Consider the following 13,363-nt stretch of genomic DNA (forward strand, 5'->3'; position numbering starts at 1 on the left):
GGAGCAGTGTTTAAAGTATAGATGGTGTATTTACATGGTATAATTCATCTCGATGGTGTTATACCATATCTCGGGAAAATACAAAAAGCTGTTTTGGGGCCATCTGAGTTAAATTTTTATAAAGGGGGATGGTTCGTTCGGACTGTCAGTCAAAACTTTTGATAGTATATATATATCTTAATTTTTTTTTTAAATCAGAAAATACTGTCTTGTTAGTTATGTATAACTGAAAACCAGTTATCTCTAAAATTATTTATTTAATAATTTTGTTTTCGTTGTAAAAACTGTTATTTGGAGTCACTGGTATACACAAAAAGTTGAACAGCTCTCATTTTTGAGTATGTATACAGCCTCCTCTCTAAATATGACTGTTAACACCTGAGACAAAACAACCTGTATGTCATTTGGTCAAAAAAAATGGCAAGCTGCCACGTGCAGTGCCGATATGGAGCATTCAGAAAGATTTCGAGTTCCCCAACTTCCCAATTATAGAATTTGCCTAGGAAGCCAGAAGATCTATTTATACCCTTTAAGCTCTGGAACTGTTTGAAAGCAGTGAGCTGTTACAGAGAGTCTCTACCGTGCGACGCAGGCACGGGAAACCCCAGTAAACGCAAACGTGCTGATTGGGACAACGAATCTGGACAGATCAGCCGTAATGTTTTCTCAGCGATCGATGTTCAGATGTGTCACCTAGGACACAATGCTCCGAGATTTCAGGGTTTCAACCTTTATATAAGGGATTCTTTAAAACCAAGTTCTCCGAAATGGTTTTAGAAAAGTTACTACGACTAAATAAAACTTATTTTCTAAGTCATACAATGTAAAATGTAAATTATTAAATAAGTATGTGTATATTTTAATATTACGTATTGTATCGTTTTTAATTTTAGATTTATAATCGTACTTTTTATGATATGTGTAAATAATATTATTGAATAGACAACTCATTATTGGGTCAGACTGTTTTGCATTAGATAAGAATTTGTATTTATAACACGTTTTTAATAGTAGTATGATATAAGTATGATATAAATTACTATATTTTATGTGTTTTATTTATAAAAATTGGTTTTAGATTTATTAACGATATCGTGAGTGACGTGTGAAGTGGTCAGCCACGAAGCAAAAAAAAAAAAAAAAAAAGAAATCCTCAAAGATCATTTATGGATTAGAGTTAAAGATTTTGTACTCAAGAATATAAAATAGTAATAAATTACGTACATGGAGTAAAAAATGTAATGAATGTAACAGTTTTTATTATTTAAAAAAAAAACAATGAGTCAACTGCGAACACAGTTCATAGATATCAAACTAAAAATCCACGCGGAATGTCATGAGTCGTCGTGGCCGAGTGGTTAAGGCGATGGACTCGAAATCCATTGGGGTCTCCCCGCACAGGTTCGAATCCTGTCGGCGACGCATTTATTTTTATGCTTCCAAGTGGTTTTGAATAGCTGTCACTGCTGCTTCTAACCACATATATATATATGTCTGTTAGATGCTGACAATGGAGAAAAATGAGTTCGCTTTTCGTCGTATTGAAATTTAAAGTCATGCGTACTCCAGCACATTTGTGTTAACGGATATAGTGAAATATTATATAACATCTCTTAATAATGCAGCTTGGCGTGTGAAAGGTTAGAATAAATGAAGTAATGATCATTACGAAGAACCAATTAACAAACGAATGGATAAAGCGTTTAAACAAGTGAACAATAGGCGTTGTAAAAGTAGTTCTACTCGTGCTGAAGCTGATGAGGTCATCGCAAGCTGCAGTGGCATACTTCTAGGTAACGGGGATGCATACCTTCCCCCACCCCGCACTCCTGGCTAGATAAGCACCCTTATTTTGGGTCAGATATTTTCCGTTTAGCTTTCTCCCTTTTTGTGAAATTGCACAATCTAAATAGATTTAACAGAGTCCAGTCCAGTCAGTAAAGTCTCATCTCTCTCCATTTCCTAATAAAAGATTTTTACCACTCGTTCACCCATTACCAACTCTTTTATTTTTATACACACATCTTCACTGGTCGTATAAGCTACGTACCCCAGCTCCCCTCCAACACCCTCTCCCCTCTAGCTACAGTGTGGCGTACATCACAAACCTTTTGTCCTTCAAGTACTCGACATCTGACATGATTTGCGAAAAAACATCTTTTGTCGCTTCTCTCTGGAGGCACTCTCTGCCGACAGATGAAAAACACCGGCTTTTCACGACAACCCTAAGCTGTTAAATCCACGGTAGGGGCCTTCTAGCCGTTACTGTCGGCTGCCAAGTATGCTCGTCCCGGGAGTCGTGTCCGACAGACAGCCGCATTCCCTGAGCATCCGCACACTTCCATCATCAGGCAGCAAATTAATGCCTTGCAGATTATGTCAACATTCTTATTCTCGGCGAAGAAGTTATTCTTTGTGACGAAAGTGGCGCAACGAATGGTCCTTAGGTGAAGGGCTCCATGTCCTGATGTATTAGGAAGGTACAGCAAAACAAAAGACAAAAGTCTTAGAAGTCATATTAATCTTAATCCAATCCAATCCAAGTCAGCTTAATCCAATTTTGTTATTCTTTAATTGTTGACCTCTCTCTATCACACACACACACACACACACAGGTGGAAGAGGAGAGGAGGCGAGGTCTGTATGTATGGCAAGTGTGCGAAGCATTTTGGTCATGTTTTTAAGAAAAATTAGTCTTTGAAGGCAGCAGATATATAAAAAAAATTTATTAGTCGATGTAATCCCTGTGGGTCATCCTTTAATTCTTTAATGACGTCCCTCTCTCACTTTTTGATGATGTTTAAAGATAAGATTTTTTTCTTTTATTTTTTTATTTTTTTATACAGCAGTCCTGTTTTCAAAGGATCCCTGATCTGTGAAATATAACACAAAAGTCTTCACACAGCCTCAGCTTACAAAGGTAAATTGTTCGACATGTGACATTACTGTATTATGAATCATCGGAATGTTGGACAGAGATGGATCGACCCCCACGACGCGCGAATGGCGACAACACCTGAACAAAGCCTCCTGCAGGGATCAGATACTAATAAGTCTGTGGTTGATTTGTCAACGAATACAAGTGTGTAATCTGTCTCATTACTTTGAAGTCGTCACCCGTGAGCGATCTTCATTTATTAGGAAGAAGAATTCTAAATGAAGACAGGGTCCAGGTACGACTGTGCTCAGGTAATACATTTTCCTGTCACCTTCGACTGATACGAACTATTTTTTCGGCACATGGAATTTACATCAAAGAAAGTTACTTTTGTTACAGTACTTAGTGTTACTCTGCAATGAAAAGAATGTTGAGCAGCAACTGGAAAACTGTTGTAGTGGCAACACTAACAATAGTAAAACCAACAACAAAATCAAGACATAAGAAATCAACAATGACGTATTTCAGTCACCAATAGGTTATTTATTTGTTTATTAATTTTTAAGGATTAACAACATTCGTTCATCTCTGATGTAGTAACAATAATAATAAGAGAGGATTTGTACAACGCATTTCCTAAATTTGCATGATACTTTATGTGCTTACAAAACAAGAAATCTCCTGCCTCTTTATTTATCTCTCTCTCAATCGTGCGCCCTTGCAAACAAAATCAAACAGTATAGCAGGAATAACTCAACACAGTAAAACAGACATAAATGAAAAAAGGCTTTGCTGATGGTGACGATGGATGGATGGACCCATTTTGTACAGTGCTAAGAAAGTGTGTCCGCTTACTAATCTTCTGAATATCTCAATACCTCTGAAAGGGTGAAAGAATAAATAATATTAAATCTCGCTTTAAAGAAACGAAAAAGGAGGCTGACGGATCACAGCTAACCAAAATAACATTTCCAGCTCTTTGTAGCATTCATTATTTAGTAAAACATGGTTAATCTCTAAGTGTCTGTCGTAGATAAAACTAGAACTCGGGTGGAAGGTCAAAATGTCGGGGTGGGGGTGGTGGGGGAGATGAAAGGTCGCGAATACCTATCACCCGAGTGTTGTCTGAGTGACATGTCGCCGTGATGTAAGCAAACCATTCTGTGGTTATGGCCCCTGGCATGTGCCACCGCATGTTGATGGCGCTTGATGGATGGGTCACGTGACGTCGGCTCATCAAATAATATCTACATCTTATTCTTCTATCCTCGATGACGGCTTGCGGCTGCTGGACTCCTTCATTCACATGCAAGGTGCCTAGTCATGGCTGTGGACGGTGGCAGACAGGTCGCACCCTACAAGAAAGGGCGATTGAGGAAAAGGGTTCTGGAGTGCAGCTATGCGAGGGGACACCAATCTTTGCGCAGAATTATCATTTTCTTTATTTCCTGCTATAGATGCAAACAAAGAAACAAATAACAAACAGACAATCGACACCATAGTTAAGAAAAGAAGGAGGGTGACTGAGAGAGTTTGGGGGTGGGGACAGCAGCTGATGACAAAAGTTGACAGAGAAATTCTTCATTCTGTCCATCTCCCCCAGCCCCCCTCTCCATCTCTTCTCACCCTTATAATCCACCATTTCCTCACCCTAATTCCCTCTCCCATGCACACCCACATACGCATGTACTCACACTCGTGCGCGCGCAAAGAAAGAGAGAACGAAAAAAAAAAAGTGGGATCAGAGGAGAGGACAGATGAGACAGACGGTAACAGAGACAGAGACAGAAAAAGTAGTGGAGAAAAGTAAGTTTGTTTTCTCACTCTCCTCGCGACAAAGGCACGGCAACTTACACATGTAATGGGCATTACATCTCATTCCCAGCAGCTTAGCCAGAGCTGGAGGCGCTTCTCTTCGCGCCATAGAGATTGCTGCACGGCGCATCTCTCCTCTTCTTGCCCAGCCCGGCGTGAAATAGACGAAGAGTTGCAGCGCCATCTATATGGTAATAGCATCTCTTCCGCGACCGTGCCGCAGCACTGGGGGGACTCAGCGACCCACGGCACGGGAGCAAGATGAAGGCGATAGGCCTGCCAGCCCCTGTCTCTTTTCGCATGTATGAAGTAATTAAATTTGAATTAATCAGCTCCGTAGTTAACGCCATGAACACGTGGGATAATTGAGTTTTCGGTGTTTAGATCGGAGCGGGCTCCAAAAGATGACATATGTAATATCAGGCTAATCACTGGCTTATTGAACGGGCGCCGGCATTGCCTCGTAAACTTGCTGCTCTCCCTTTTCCCATCCCGGCCTCGTCTCGGGCTGGCCGAGAGTCTCGGAGGACGCACGAGATTACATCAGTCGCGTAGAGGGCGCGCTGGGCGGCTTACAGCGCGGAGTTGTGCTGCCCGCTTTTCATTAACAACGCCGATTGCTGACAAATGGCCGGCTCCTTCATTGATTCTGGTACCGATTACAAGGACAGGCTCCGTCATTTTCTGGTCTCAGCGCCTATGAATTTGCTGCCAGGAGATTCTTCCCCGGCATTCCCCCAGGGAACTCCTCCAACGCTGCTGACTTGGGGCCCTCCCGGAGCAAAGGGAGAGGATTTGTCGGCGAAGAGTCGGACCAGACGGCAGGCGGCTTGCAGCAGACAACCAAGTTCTTGCATCCTGCAAGTCAAGAATCATAACGCCAGCTTCCATCAAGGATCGAACAAAACTTTTTTTTTTTAAATGAAAAAAATAAATAAAAAATATTAATGATAAAATCAGAAATACAATGACAAAAAAATCAGGCTACAGCCTGACATGTCAACGGCAGCTAGAGACCTGGGTTATTTTTTTAGGGTTTCTTTAAAAACAATGCCTTCAGTTTGGAAGGACGGTTTGACACTATTAAAGTGTTTGAAGGAACGAAAAAATGAGCATAAAGGAAGCCGTTGGCTTCACTCTCGCCTATGAGTTTTATTATCTTGCCTGCACTTCTTTCTTTGGTGTCAGTGACATTCCAAAGAATAAAAAAAATCAAAAGTGAAGAACAGTCAACATTCTGCGCAGTAAACAACAGACTACAGATCGAGTCTTAGTTTAACTTTAATGTCAACAAAACTTCGACACCTTTCTAACCTAACATTTCTTTACTTATTTATTCTTCTGTTTGTTTGTTCGTTTATTTGTACTTTTATTCATTTATTGACTCACTCTGTAAAGTTTTCGTACAGACTATATTCGCGCAATTTCATTCCGTTTGTACGCCCACACTCGATGACAAATGGAGTGTCAGGAGCACATACATAACACCGTCATCGCCCACACCTGTTTTCTTTGAACGTCAAGAAATCCAGGTGAAATCCCCTCTGATAATGTATGTTCGAATCCATCAGAGAATGACTGCGCCCTCAAACATGATGCATCGCCATCTGCTGTTATGCTTTGATCTCTCCGAATTTCGCTCCTTTAGGTAACACTTGAGACGGAGCTAAAGTTCTCCCTCCCTCTCTCCCTCCCTCTTCTTTTCATTTATTGTCATAACCATCGTACCATGTCGTATTGTCATCATCACTGCCGTCAGTTACGAAAGGCTTCATCTTTTCTGGCTGTGTTTCTGTCAGGTTGACTTATTATAAAGTAAGAGCACCAGTTCCTTCGTGGGTTTGATTTTCATCACAGTGATACTTTCTTAATGCATGTTTCAATACTGTTGGTTGTTGTTGTTTATTTGTGTTGAATATTTTCAAGGGTTTGTGTTTTTAGATGGATCTAGAACTGTACCTCTAGGGTTACTGCACAAATTAGTGTTGGATTAGGGTAAGGAGTTAAGGGTTAGTGTTAGGGCTAGAGTCAAGGTTTGAGGGTTTGATGGCACCACGTAAAGACCACGTAAGTAGCGGTACGTGCATGCATAGTCCAAGCTGACAATCCAGTCAATCCTCACGTCGTTTGGTGATAACGGTGATGAGAGGAAACCAATCGATTTCCTCCCTGGACCAGTGTCTTTGCGGGGTGTGCACGTTCACCCCGTGTCTGCTTGCTATTTTTTTCCCTCCGGGTACTCCGGTTTTCTTTCACACGTTTCTGGATCTTTATTTATAAACTGGGGATGTTTTTATGAGCATATTTTGTAAGAGCTTCAGTTCTGTTTACAGGTATAACATTAACCTACAGTGAATAAACTTATTTAACTCATATTTCGCTTACTCAAATTGCTTTTCGATATTCATGGGCATTACTCATTAGCCAACATTGTTGGCATGACAACTTACAAGAACTATTTTATTTGCATTATTAGAATCTTCGCTATGGACTCAACCACGTGATATATAAAGTCACGTGATATATAAAACCTACTAATGAAGTATTTAAGTATTTAACTATTTGTTATTGCATACATACATTTCAAGACATTGAGTATAATTATAACTCTGACAGTAATGAGCGCCGCTAGTTTATCGTACTCAAATGCAAGACATTGAGATATCTTTTTTTATAAAAAAATAACATACAAGGGTTTGTCCTGTCAAAGCCCCAACACTTGAGGTCAGTTTTTCATCGCAGTCATTCGCGATAAAGTGCAATCTATTAAATAAGATATATTCTCCTCTCTTAATAATTCGTACATTTGGTGGCAAATGAGGTGTTAAAAGTTCGTTAGCACTTGTGTCTTTTGAGGGCGTCTGTGATCTCTTTACACATGTTAAATATACACAGAAAACACACACGCATTTGCACATGCACAAATACTCAAGGAAAGCCGATTAAAATTATTTACAAATATCGTTTGTTACACCGCGATGAGCACAAAGGAAGAACCAGCTTGAAATATTAAAGTACTGAAAAATTTTCTTAATACAAGCATGGTTTTTTTTTTTTTGTAAGTATCTTATCAGTTTTTTGCAAAGTCTCTCTCTTTATTTTATTGATTATAATATAGTGTTATAATATAGTATGAAATTTTGTCCACAAATGTACCAGATAAATTCAGTTCAGAAGACAACACTTTTACATTCAGGTTTTTTAACTGTTCTCACACCACGTTTGTAAAAGCAAGATCGGTTTGTATTGTAAATCAACCATCGACAAGTCATCGTACAATCAGCCATAAAGAAGTCAAGAATAATGGAATGATTGATTCGAATTCTCTCGACTATAACATCAGTTGCCGCAGGGGTTTGTGGGAACTGACCGCAAAGGTTTGTCGGAGTGAGGAGTGTTTTCACATGGCCGCCGTATCACCAGTATCTGATGCCTGGACATCATCACACCCTGTTTGACGAGGGAGGGTGCCAGAGATGGGCGTGGGAAGGGGACACGATGCAAGGATGGGAGATAAAATGAAAACACAACAGACCATAAAGTTTCAGCTTTTGTACCTCCGTCACGCGAGAGTCAGTCTTTTCTCTTCCTCTTGGTGTTTATAGTTCAACCAGAAGTCAATTAGTGCTTTTGTTCTAGAAGTTAACGCGGGAAAATTCATCTGCAATCAATCCAAAGATCGACATCAGTGCAGACTTACCAGGCATAAAAATAATTTTTAAAATGTGGTTGTGGTTTTATACCACCTCGCATCTAAGTTTGCGGTTTTTCTTTCGCTGTGTGATGAGCAGCTTTTTCAGGTTTTTTGATGACTCCTTAATATTAATTCGTGCCATATCTTAGGACAGATGGCCGGTGACAGACTATCGGTTTCATCGCTTGCAGAATTTATATCCATATTCATTATCAGTTCGCTTGGCTACGATTTAACAGCCTTGAAGTCGGAACAGGTCAAAGGGGCATCGAGGCCATCTTATCTGTCCGCGGCTCGCTGACTTCTGAGGCTACCACTCGAGTAATCGTTCTTGCTAGAGGGCCATGATGAGCGCCCAGCCAGATCGAATCACCAGAATCTTTGATAATATTGTACGGTACAGCTTTAAAAAAAAAGAAAAGGAAGGAAAAGGGAAAAGAAAGGTGGGAGGATAAAGGAAAGAGAGACTGAATTAAAAAAGAAGAAAGGAAGAAAACCACTATCATTCTCCGATTTCCATTTTTAGCGGTCTAAGCTTTGTCGAATTTCATCTTCACAGTTCTTTAGAGCAGGAGTGAAGATATCATCGGTGACAGTTGGGCAATGTCGCCCGCGATCACAGTCAAACTTCCTTCAAATTACTGCTCGCCAGCGGTTTGTAAAATTAGCTCTTCTGATTTGACTGCTGCACGACCGATAGCATCTGATTTAAACGAGCTTCAGAAAATGCAATGCTAACGAGTCCAGAATAAATCAGTTAGCACACTCTATTTTAACGAATTGCCGTGCTCGCGATTCACGATCGGAAGGTTAGATAATTCTGAGGATAGAAACAAATTTCGAACGAAAGTAATGGTCCTTTTTTTTCCAGGAAAGTTTCATTAGAAAACGTTTTCGAAATAAGAACGAAGGAAGAAATAGCTGATTTGACAAAAATAAATAAATAAAAAGGACAGCCTAAACCAAAAGTCCTTCTGTGAAATGCGCCAATGAAAGTCGTGCAATATGGCTGACAGATGCGTGGTCATTCGAGTCAAACGAGAATCCTTCTCTCTAGGTAAAGTTTTTACACGGAGTTATAATAGGTAATCAGGGAAGTGAGGCACAGTCACAGGTCATGTACAGGTGTTAATATACTCTACGAAACATTTTGTTGCTTCATCGGTTGATACTTATTCGCGGAAACCCAGTCTGTTTGAAATCTGGCTTCGTATTCATTTTGCAAGATAAATCTGGACAGTTCCATGTGGGGAACAGGTAAACGAAAGCCAGTTAAGGGACCTAATATTGATGGTAAATACAGCAGGAATATTTCTACTGCTGTTGACGACGACGACGACGATGATGATGATCTGCTGTCGAAGTCTCCTTAGTGGTCCTGGTTGCCGCTTGTACCGACTGACCTCGCGGATTAACGGTGCAGTGTCTTCTTGAGTTGGGGGTTACTGATTCAGGATGAAAGCGAAAGGGAGGGAGAGCGAGCGAGAGAGAGAGTTGCTGCTGACGAGCTTTCCCACTGGTTTGACCTTTGATCCTTGCTGCATCAGATAAAGCCGCTGGACTGGATGTAGGACCCCTAAGCGCAGACCTGCGTTTGAGTTTTCCCAGAGTCCCATCGCGGTCTCCAGGGCAGGAAAGCCGGGCATAGAGGCCAAGGGATAAAAAGTACCCCAGGAACTACACACCCGAACCTTCCCTTGAGGACAGACAGCACGTGGAGAACATGAAAGGACCCTTCTTCTGGCCTCGCAGCCAATGAACGCATCTTGCGGCGTCGCACAGGGTTTTGTGAAAAGGCAGACGATGAAGATCTGATGCGGATAAGAGTTGAGCTTTGGGTCATCGACGCCATTATCGAAGGGATGATCGCTGCTGAACAAAAGAGTTTTTCCTGGGAACTTTGCCGCTTCTGTGGCGACAATTAGCAGGCAGTGAAGCCGCGTGGCTGGACTGCTGGGTTGACCGTTGATCGGTGTGCACATCACATGCTAATGATCCAGATGGGTGGTGGTTTCAATCAAGGATGTTGATAAGGTTGGAGATTGGGGAAATGGGTAGGGAATGCTTCTTCCGGACTGCTGAACTGCGCTGGTGTTACTTGATTCTTTTATCTATCCATACACATTCACATACATGCATGCACGTGCATAATGTAATTGAGAGAGCTGCTCTGATTTATCTCTCTTTCTCTTTCTCTCACATGATGATACCAGCAAGTGATGGAGCACTTGGCAAGTACTATGGTCCGGTAAGGCTCAAGGTACCTGTCGAATTCTTCGTCATTGTCTACCCGCATCTATCAAGACGTGGACCAGTCATGATCCATCAGAAGGCTCTCGTGTCATGTCAGGCGCCTTCATCGTCCTCGCCCGTCCATCGCCAGGCTATACAGCTACATCTCTACTTCTCTAGCGAGAGCGACAGAAGCTGTTTACCTCTTCGTCATTGGTCTGTCACAATCTGAACAACTCATCTTGTCTGTCGAGCTTTCATGCACACGACTGATTGTTATGGGAGTCGCCTGTTGAGACGTCCTCAATGTTGAGATGTCCTGCTGGACATGATACTACAATTGATAAACCCCCATAACAGCTTTCATCCTCTTCTAATCCCTCCTTCTGTCACTGACGGTCATTAATTGTCGCCATTCATCCAGCAAGTCTATTGCTACCCGGAAGTATGCTGGACGAAAGGACACGTTTAATATGAATTCGCGGACAAGGCAGTGAGGAGGAACAGAAGACATATGGACTGTAGCCAAGCCTGTTACCTCAAAAGATGAATAATTTATTCTTTGACTTACGTTTCACCAGACGATACTACAGTATTGCACTGGAGGATAAGTAATGTAAATAATTTTTAATATATACCTTAATACCTCCTTTAGTTGACCGGCATTTCTTGGTGATGGCTAAACACTAAAAGCCTCCTTTTATTAACTCCAAAATTTAGAAAAACTCCAACAAACCCCACTCATCCCCCAAAACCCCAACAAAATAAAATAATAAAACGAAAAGGAATTCTGTTTCCTGGGAGAGATAACCTGTGATGGTCTCTTGCTTCCGCAGCTATCAAAATGTTCTGGTGCGTGAGAAACTATTGGATGAGGACAATGATAAAATCACAGCAAGAATTAGTGACTTTTACACCCAACATACAGGTCTTTACCGGATTCACTTATTCTCATGCCTGTCGGACATGGAACAATGACCGTTAGAAGCAAAAACTTAGATACAATAAAACTGATATACAAATAAACCAGTTGGTCTTATAAAAGAACAGCACTTCCATATCTTTTAGTGGTTAGAACAGCTGACAATAGCAACTACCTGCAGCGTGGGATGAATAAATGAATGTAACGGTGCACACAATACACCTGCTCAGGGTCCATAACGAAGTGAGCATACTTCCAATGCTGCCATGATTGCTATTGTTTCACTCTTCCTATGTCATTTTTGGACATCATGTCATGCAGCAAACTCGAGCAAACAGTCTATTCTGTCTGCATATGCAATCCTCCCCCCCAAAAAAAAAAGAACAGAGATTGTGTTTTAACAAATTTTTTCTCGTCCCTTTATGAAGAGCTTCTATGGAGTCGTTGAAATGACTTCAGTTGAGAGGTTGAAAATGAATGGTGGCTGGTCCTTATTTAATTGCCCTGCACAATGTTCTTAAAATATTCATTTACATGTTCGCCTGACAGGAAATCTTGTAAAGAGTTCAACGGTGAGGCGCCATTTTCACGGGTGTTGTCGGGTGTTGTCGGCCGTTGATGTTTTTCCAGACAAAGGGAAGAAAACCCACCTGAAAGCAGCCACCATCGGTTCTTGATGCAGGACGAGGTGCAGATCGACAAGCTTGTGATTGTTGTCGAGAAAGTGTTCGATGCATCATAGAGGCTTTTCGACAATAGGAATCGTTAAAAGGTGGAGAAAGGGGGAAGTGTCGTAAATCGACTTATTTCTCGTTGTGTTTTGTGTTCGGTGCTGTTTGCTCATTCATACGTGTCCTGGAACAACTCTCAACAACTCTCAGCTGTCAAAAAACACTGCCAACTATTCTCAAATGAACTTTCTCTCTGTCTATGACAACTGACACACCTGTCTCAGCTCGAGCCATTTGTTCTAGTAAACTACTGCGGTGCCTCATTTGACTATCCGCATGTTACTAATTACAAGCGTTTTCATAAAGAAAAAACTTAACTGAAGGGAAAGCTTAACAAATAATACAAAGAACAGCTGGCGAAAAAGGTAATAGCAAAAATAAACGTTAAACACAACAGCAAATGCTTATTCAAAAGAAGAAAATAAATAAAGAAAAATAGAATGAGAGATATAAAGGAAAGAACAGACATATAGACAGAAAGAAAGAACAGACAGTCAGACAGTAAAAAAGAAAGACTTAATGAAAGGTGCTATTGAAAAATTGAATATTTAAAAATTCATGGGTGCACGAAAAATCTTAACATTTGTATAGTCATGGGTACATTAACTTCAGTCTAGTTTAGTTCATTCTTGCGTGTCGGAGGACTGTGCAACAAAGTGAACTGGCAAGGTGAGACTATCACACATGAAACAGTACCAACAAATCCTTGTCTTAGCGACTTCAAGGAGACGTAAGGTAAGACAGGCAAAAACAAGTTGTCGTTCTTGAGAACAGACACGAAACGAAGATTTATTTTATTTTATTTCATTTTATTTTATTTTTGACTGGACTATGTCGTGTGCTCGACTTGACCAGTAAGCAGAAAGTCTCTGGTTCTAGGCCCGTTTGGGCCTGTTGCTAGGAAACTCTCCCTGCTGAGTCAGCAGAAATGGGTACCTGTTAGCAGGAGAGATAAAAGCAGCAAAAGGAGAGAACTGAGCTGCACCTTCAGCATGCTGTGCCCTAGACACGGTGGGCCACTTACATTTACACTCTACCTACTGGGACTCCATATTCCTTTTTCTTCAGCGTTTGAGATCGTTTAGCCTCTC

At 41.0% G+C, this 13,363-nt stretch overlaps 1 non-coding gene across 1 annotated transcript; it reads left to right on the top strand.

The window, feature by feature from the left end:
- The first annotated feature begins 1,340 nt into the window (after positions 1 to 1,340).
- Trnas-cga lies at positions 1,341 to 1,422 on the top strand. Its single transcript has one exon. It is a non-coding gene; the product is annotated as a tRNA-Ser (tRNA).
- Positions 1,423 to 13,363: the final 11,941 nt, after the last annotated feature.

Source organism: Pomacea canaliculata, linkage group LG1 (assembly GCF_003073045.1).
Source record: "Pomacea canaliculata isolate SZHN2017 linkage group LG1, ASM307304v1, whole genome shotgun sequence".
NCBI lineage: Eukaryota > Metazoa > Mollusca > Gastropoda > Architaenioglossa > Ampullariidae > Pomacea > Pomacea canaliculata.